Below are 8,311 nucleotides of genomic sequence, written 5' to 3'. Positions count from 1 at the left end.
GGATATAATTAAACATCAGTTTATGTTAATAGTGATAATGGCTATTCATTTTTAGAAAAGTATTCGATTCAATTTGCTTCTGGCACTATACTATTCGGCCCTGAAAATCCTTATTTGCTCACCTCTAATATTGCATCGTTTTTGTGCTGTCTTTCACATGTGCATTGCAAACAAGACTCGCATAAATGTGCACTCAGAGCATATTACATATAATTAACGAAAATTTCCCAGTGGGCTAGTTGGTTCGACATAACACTGTTGCGCAAAGTGACGAAGGGACAGGACTTAAGAGAGAAAAACAATGCATGACACCCGAGTCCAAACTAACAACTGTCTTATTTTTCGGAAAATGAGACCTTCATATAGCCTACTCGCATGTTCAGGGATGTTCTTCCCAGTCTAACCACGCCATCTATTGTCATTCATTAAGCTAATCTCTTTGTTGAGTGATATAGATGGCACATGGGGTCATCTTGATGTTGTAGGCTTCCATGACTTCTTTTTCTTTGGTTACTACATTTCAGCAAGATCCCCATCCTGCGGAAGATACGGCATGAAGCACAATGTATGGCAAGGTCTCTGGGTGCTTGTATCAGACTGCAGTTGTATAAATGGTCGCACAGTCAATCATTTACGCACCTGCCTGTTTGGCGCATGTAATCAGCCCCACGTGTCAAAGGTATCTTGTAGACCATGTCTATCGTGCATTCAGTCAATCCTTTAACGTGGTTTATAGTGCATGCATTCAGGGTATTCCTTTTGCTGGTCATTCCATTTACTTTTGAGCACATTTCCTTTAGCTTTTGTCATGCTGTGAGGACCACCCGTTCGCTCGGTTAAACTGAGCGAACGAGTTCAGCAAAAGATGAGAGCCAAGGCAGCATGCAGTGGGAGATTAAAAAATTGGCAAGTGAGAAGAGGCATGAGGAGGAAAGTGGATAGGAAGGTGCAGCAGAACCATCAGGCAGTAAGCAGAGGAGTGTGTGTCGAAAGCGTGCGAATAAAAGCGAAGTTCAGTGTCGGTAGCTACGAGATGGTGCCAGAGTAGCACGCAATGTCTGGGAGGTTTGTTGGCGATGGCTTCTGTGAACCACGCCCACGCGTCACCCATGCGCTGGCTCACGTGATCTCCAGATTGGCAAGGCAGTGGTGCCACATTTCGCTCCATTTGCAACATGCCACACGAGACCGATTGTCCTTGCTAGCGAAATGACAACACATGTAGAGCTGAACTAAAATTTCGTATTGGGGAGTATCGTAATTGTCTGTGATTTTTTTCTGTCAATTGCATGTGCTCTGCAGTAATAAACATTGCAGAAGCATCGCTGGTCGCTTATGCTCTTATGCCTCTCAGTATAGGTATTGTATCAAAGCAGATTCCTTGCTTTTGTACTCTTTTGTTTCCAGAGCTGTCTCTGCACATTTAACACTTTATGAAGAGGGGAGGCTAGGGAACAGCTTAGAAGTTATATCACTGCTCCACCTATTGCAATTATTCATTTTGTGCTAGGTGTCATGTGCTGTAATGTAAGCTATGGAAATGCTCCTTGTGCAATGTTTTGCACATGTGGCGACTCAGCAAAACACCTTCTCTGCCACTGCCCAACTGTCACATAACTGTACACGTGTACATGTGTGATAGCGTTTCCCTTTCTGTCATGCGGGCCATATTGCAATCACATCACCCTTGCTCACTATGTGTATATAATCGTTGGCCGCCAAGCTGTGGTGTACTTTTTGTCCTTATATTCCTTGGCTGTAATTCTGCCACGTTAAGTTGCTGCCATACAGTAAAACATGTTTCAAGTTCAGTCTGCCTCTTCGTTCACGGAAGCCCTGGAACACACCAACCTTCCACGCTAACAATTTGTTCTGTGAGCTGTACTCCATCTCAGTAGTTCCTTGCTGCACTGGGGAAGCTGCAGGGCTCCTTAGTTAATAGGAAGGCTGAATGACCCTCAAGGTGTCTTCATCGCACCGCACCATCTGCTCGGTGTCTGCTTTCCATCCTGTCAGTACATGCTCCATTGTTGGAGGATTGATGAAAAAAATGTTTTGACGCCATAACCAGAAGCTTTGTTTACGTGCATGCGACAGCGGAGCTTCGCTTCACCTGCACACTTTCCCTCCATTTACCTTGCAGCCACCTTAATAAACAGCAACTATGAACGCCCTCATAAATGTTCACTTGCGGCGCAGCGTCTGCTCGGCGTTTACTTGCTGGAATGAAAGCAGTTTAGGAAATAATCTAAAGCTCTATTTTACTGACTGCAGCATTTATCATGGGTGCGAAGAGGGTGTTGCGACAGAAAACCTGTGGTGCAAATTCAAGGAAATGTACTAGGATGCTGATCAAAAGTTTTTATAGGTGTATAGTGCAAAACCACATTTACACACAGGAATGACATGACACTGGTCATAACTTAAAGCAACGGTTCATGGGGCCCACATATATATGGGCACATAAACATGATTCTCAATGCAAGTTTGACTTGATATGATAGTCACTTTTCAGATAGAAGTGACATGATGACATACTGGTAATCAATGCCTGTTATTTCTTTATTGCCACAATGATCAGTTGTATAATACTTGTGCTTAGATACAATAACGCATCTCCGAATCACAGATATCGCATCCCATCTGCCCTATGCAACTTTGCCTCATGAAATGGGAAACTCATTGATATAATCAGTTACGGATTATGCCAAAGTGTTATGCTGTTTCTTGCAGTTTTGTCTTTCATGAGTATTTGCGTAATGTGAAAAATAGTAGCCTGATGTTCTAAATGTTATGTATACTATATGACAATACTATTCTTTTTCTGTGATCAGAGGAGGCTTTTGTGTCAATATATAAATTGGAAGTTTTTTTAACAACGAATATGTGACAAGTACTTGCATGTGAACAAGCGTATGCAGCCTTCCAAAGGCAAGCACGGTAACGAATGTATCATTTAGCTGTATTGGCACAAAACTATCCCATAGGCTTTTTTTTTGCCTAAAGTCAACCACCCATCTCGATCTAGCAGATTTATCTTTTTATGTGACAAGTCTGTGCTGTTTTTCCTTGCAACAAATCCTTTTACATGTGTCCGCAAAACATTGGCCCATCATTATGTTTGTTTTTTTCTACAACTTTCATGTTTTTTTGGAAACAATTTATTTTGCATTTTTTGGAAGCTCTTCATACAGCAGCCATTATTTCTTGGAAAGCTTCTTTGCAACGAGGCTCTAAAGTTGTTGATACACTATTCAAGTATTTTTTTATATATAACATTAGTAGCCTTGCATTTTAAAACTTATCCTTTGTCCCCAATAGTTAGCTCTATTTCGCACTAGTTGGTTAAGATGTAGTACCTAAATATACGGAAATAAATATTGCTACTACAAGTACTCACGTCGTCGTGTCACTATTCAATATTTGACACTTACTATTTTTGTTCAATTTCTGTTTGAAAAAAATTGACATTCACCCACCTCACAATGCACGAAGATGCGCCCAAGCCATACTTGTGATGTAAAAAAGAGGTGAGGCGTGCAGACGGGACACAAGAGTAGAGAAGTGGACTTCTCCCCTCTTGCTTCCTGTCTGCACACCTCGCCTCTTTTTTTGCACAATGAATCCTTACCAACTAGCTCAGCTTTCTGTCGTTCTAAGCCATATTTGTGCTTTCTTAAGTCTTACTTTGCTGCATATAATAGTGGCAAAAAGCAGCTTTTCAGAGAGAACTTGATTTTGTTGTTCTGTGTATTCTGTTCTTCTGCCATAAGTATAGTAAACTGATAACTATATCGCATACACACAGCCTCTCAATGGAACAGACATTTATTTGATACACATGAATTTGCACCCTGTTCATCTAGATTTCAAAATTATGCTGATTGTGGCTAGCCTCTAGTATGTACAGAAGCATGTCTACGATGTGGTCTGAGGGTACATGTGCAGTGCTACTGTGAAGCTAGTTATAGTTCTCACAGCAATGCACCAAGTAAGGTTGTTGCTTCATTGTTATAAAGAAAGACAGCATCAGCTAGGCTGTAAGGGCGACAAAAATGATTTGTGCAATTCACCAAACATACAAACAGAATATAATATGACTATAATGCCATGTGCTAGTTAGTATATCAAGTGATTAAGAGAATGATGTAAGGGCTGTTTGGTTAATCTGGTTTATTTGTCGTGTTAAAACACAGGCTGGTGAAGGTAACTTCAACATGTCGAGGTTGTCAACATGTCTAATTATTTACAAAATTGGGGAGGTGGCAGTGAGACTCCCTGGGAAAGCAATACCTCAGTTGTACTAATGGTATGGCTTGATTATATAATTTCATCATTGCTTCTTTAGAAATATGATGGTGGGTTAGAACCTATGAAATGCCACTACAGCAAGGCTGAACATCCATCCTTACTCCTCAGAGCCTTAAAGAATGATAAACAGTTATGCTTTAGAGCATATTTTGGTAACAAATATACGCCATCTTCATTTCAGTGGAATGGAAAGAGGTGATTGAGCACAGCCATGCTATTGTAGCATGCATGAAGGAATGCAGGAGAGCCTGGGGGCTGTTAATAGAGTGAACAAGTAGCTGTGACTGGCAAGATTATTTTACTCCACAGAGGATGCTGCAGTAAGGTTTGTGCAACTGTAAGAAATACGAGAACGAGTGAAAGATTACTTGTAATATATGGATTTGTATGGCAGATGAGAATGTGCACCCAATTTGCCACTACGCATTTTTTCTATTTTATGTTCAGCACAGAGTGTGAGTCACTATGGCTTCTTAACTGGAAATTTCTGCATACCGTTTTACAGTGTTTATGGGGCTACCTGCATTCATTTGACTACTTATGAAGTGATTGGATAATAGAACATGCCCACATTACAGATTTACACAGAACGTAATTGAATTCATCATAGAGCTCCACCCAAGAAACTGTCTGTTGGTTATGAAAACCAAAAATGGCAACAAACATTCCCTTACTTTCTTGTGCTGCCCCGCACATGCTGCTAATTAACTAATGTCTACGGTGCAGACATTCTGTTCTTTCATTAGGGGTAGGTGCAAGTTGCCCTTACATAATAAACCTGCATTCATTGCCTACAAGCTACTGCATGTTGGAATTGGTGTTACAGCAGGCATGGCAAATGTTCTCCCCTACTTGTGTCTTGTGCACCACATGAGCCAGCATTTCATTTCATTGTCGTGTACCTGTTTAAGCTGTTACTGATTCAGAAAGGCAAAAATAAAACAACTGACTACGTCAACCATTTCGCATGCAAGATCACTGCACTCATTGCAAAGCTTGTTAGAGAGTTTTAGATCAGGGGGATGCAATCGTTGAGGCTCGAAGTACTAGGGGGCCTCAATGCTTGCATCCCCTTAATCTAGATCTCTATAGTCGCTTGATAATCTTGCTTTGCTTTGAGATGAAGTACACGTACTGTGCACCTGTTTGTTAGCCTATGCACTTCTCTTTCTTTTTAATGTGGCTGTGCATTAGCTAGCTAGGTTGTCACTACATGAATGAGATTAGGGCCATGCCCAACGCTATCAAATAACATTACTTTGCTATAGCTCAGTGACTATGCACGCTTTTTTATCTAGGGAAAAGAATAAAAAGAGAATGCATGCATAAATGATGTTGACAGCAGCAAACGGTCTCAAGGCAATCATCCTTGATTGTCGCCATTGCTGAGAGAGCAAGCATGCCTGTATTCACTTTGACCACAGGCTGTACATTGTTTAAATGCTGATAGAGGTATGGATAAATAGTGAAGGGGCAGCAGATTGGTGACCCAGGCCTTTATGCATGGGTATTGCTGCCCTGTTTGCCCTGTAAACCTCTGTCATCTCTTAAGGCATGAATGACATAACACTACTTCTATTGGCAGGGACATTTTTAGCACCAACAAGAAATGTAAACATTAGGTGAATTCACGCCTATATGGGGTGTCTTTTCAGCAATATGAATTAATATTTGTTTTCATGCAAACATTCTTCTCTTGAAAACATATCTGACAAGCATCTCTGCCTGAAGAAGTAACTGTGATATGTACATATCACTTTTATGTATGTCATAATTGTAATCAATTGCTCAAGACGTACTGATGGCTAGTTGTTTAGTAACGACTTAACATGGCAGTGCACTTTGAAATAATGACGTAACATAGAATGAACAAATGCTAGCTCTGTGCGCTCCTGTACGTTCATTCGGTGTTACATCATTGTTCAGAAGTGCGATGCCATATTACATCATGTAAGCAATTGTAGGCTCACTATTAACTTGACAGCTACTAAAGAGACCTCAGCAGCAAAGTGCAACTAAATCAACAAGCCACTGTTGATGATTCACATGCGTGCTCGGTGACGAAGTGACTTGTCAATCAACACAGCTGTATTCCGTGATAATAGAACCATCTGTATAGGAGTATGTTAATAGATAATGCTGCGGCGCTTCAGCAGGCCATGCTGTTACCGTGACAGATCCCTTGCTCATTGGCTTAGATACACCTGTGTGTACGTGTATGCGCGTTCTTCCAAGCTGTTACGTACAGGGTCTGGCCCTATCCGTGAAAGGAATGCGCATTGATTGGTGGCAGAAAACAGACCGAGTTTATTTTCTACAAGAGATGCAGATGAGAGCCGCATGTGTTCGAGGGGGCAAACTCTCGGTCCCTGTCTAGTGGCCGAGACGCTGGGGGTGATGGAGAATTCTTGGAACTCGACTTGGGGCAGGGTCACTTCTTGTTTCGTCTGCACTGGTGCCTTGTCCAGCTGAGGAGTGGTGGTGCATCGCTTGTACACAACATTTTCCTCCCTTCTCAGATGGAGTCGCCATAGTGATCCGGAGGGTGTCGTTCCCGCAGCGGGCATGACTCTGCAGTTGTGTTTGGCACGATCTCAGGGGCAGTGCCAATCTCTGGTTTGGTCACCGATGATTGCGAAGGCTTCAGCATTCCTGAGAGAGTGGCCTCTGATGACGTGGAGTTATCTGCTTTTATCCCAAGCATAAATGGGAGCGGGACACTGCTCACGGTTAGCGTACAGCCCTTATCCTGTGTCGCCGAATCTTCTGTGGGGTGTCTCAAAACACCGGGCTTGATGTGGTCACATTGTCATCGCACTAACCTGTTGGGGCCTTTAATGAGCCACGATCTGTGGCCTAGCTTTTCCAAAACCGTTCCCTCTGTCCAGATCGGATTCCCTCCGAAGTTTCGAAAGAAAACTGCTTGTCCGACAGCGAGTACTCTCGACTTTGTTGGTATGGATTTTGTTCGCTTTTGCTTGGGGCTGAATGCACGTGAGAGCTGTATCCAGCTCACGCCCGAACCCAAGTGCAGCTGGCATTTCACCCGTTGATGTGCAGGTGGTGTGTTGCTCTAGAAAAACTGGGCCAGCTTACACGCGAATGTTCCGTCCTTGTTTTTGGCTAATGCTCGTTTTGTTTCAAAAGCCATCCTTTCTGCTTGGCTATTTGTTGTAGGATGGTACGGTGTGCTTGTTACATGGGTCACCCCATTCTTCTTTAGGAAGCTCTCAACTTCTACTGAAACGAAGGATGGCCCGTTATCAGTCACAAGCTTTTTGGGGAGCCCAAAAGCTGCGAAAAGGTTCCGGAGTTCCTCAATCAATGTGGCAGACTGTGTATTATGCATGGAGCACACTTCCAACAATTTGCTGTATGTGTCCACAACAATAAGCCAGCATTCTGCCTTCTATGGGACCAACGAAGTCTGGGTGAACTGTGTCCGAAGGCGTTCTGGTGTGTTCCCATTTGGGCACTGGTGCCTTGGCTGGTGCCCTTTGGTGTTGACAACAAGTTGCACAGTTTCTAGTGAGCCGTTCGATATCTGCGTCAATGCCTGCCCAACAAAATTACCTTCGTGCACATGCCTTCATGACCACAATTATATGGTGGTTTGCAAGTGCGAGTTTAAGAAGGTAGTTTCTCACCTTTGTTTTAGAGTTACCATCCGGGAGCGTCTAACAAGGCACCCTTCCTGCGCTGAAAGCTCAGTCTCCAGTTTCCGGCACGATGAAAACTGTTCTTTTGGCAGTTTATGAACTTCACCGTTTGAAACAGCCTCCAGCACTTGGGACAGAACTGAGTCCTCTCGAGTCATTCGTGCTAGTTGACACGTTGAAAGCTCGAAGCTGAGCATGGTAGCCAACATGAGCACGTCTCTAGGGGTATAAGGTTCAACTTGTGCCGGTAGTGGAAGTCAGCTTAGAGTGTCTGCATTTTGGTGCAGTAGGCCAGGCCTGTACAGCAACTTGTAATCGTACGTTGCTAGTTTAAGGCACCA

Source organism: Dermacentor andersoni, chromosome 1 (genome assembly GCF_023375885.2).
Source record: "Dermacentor andersoni chromosome 1, qqDerAnde1_hic_scaffold, whole genome shotgun sequence".
Taxonomy (NCBI): Eukaryota; Metazoa; Arthropoda; class Arachnida; order Ixodida; family Ixodidae; genus Dermacentor; species Dermacentor andersoni.
Note: the sequence above shows the minus strand (reverse complement) of the source record.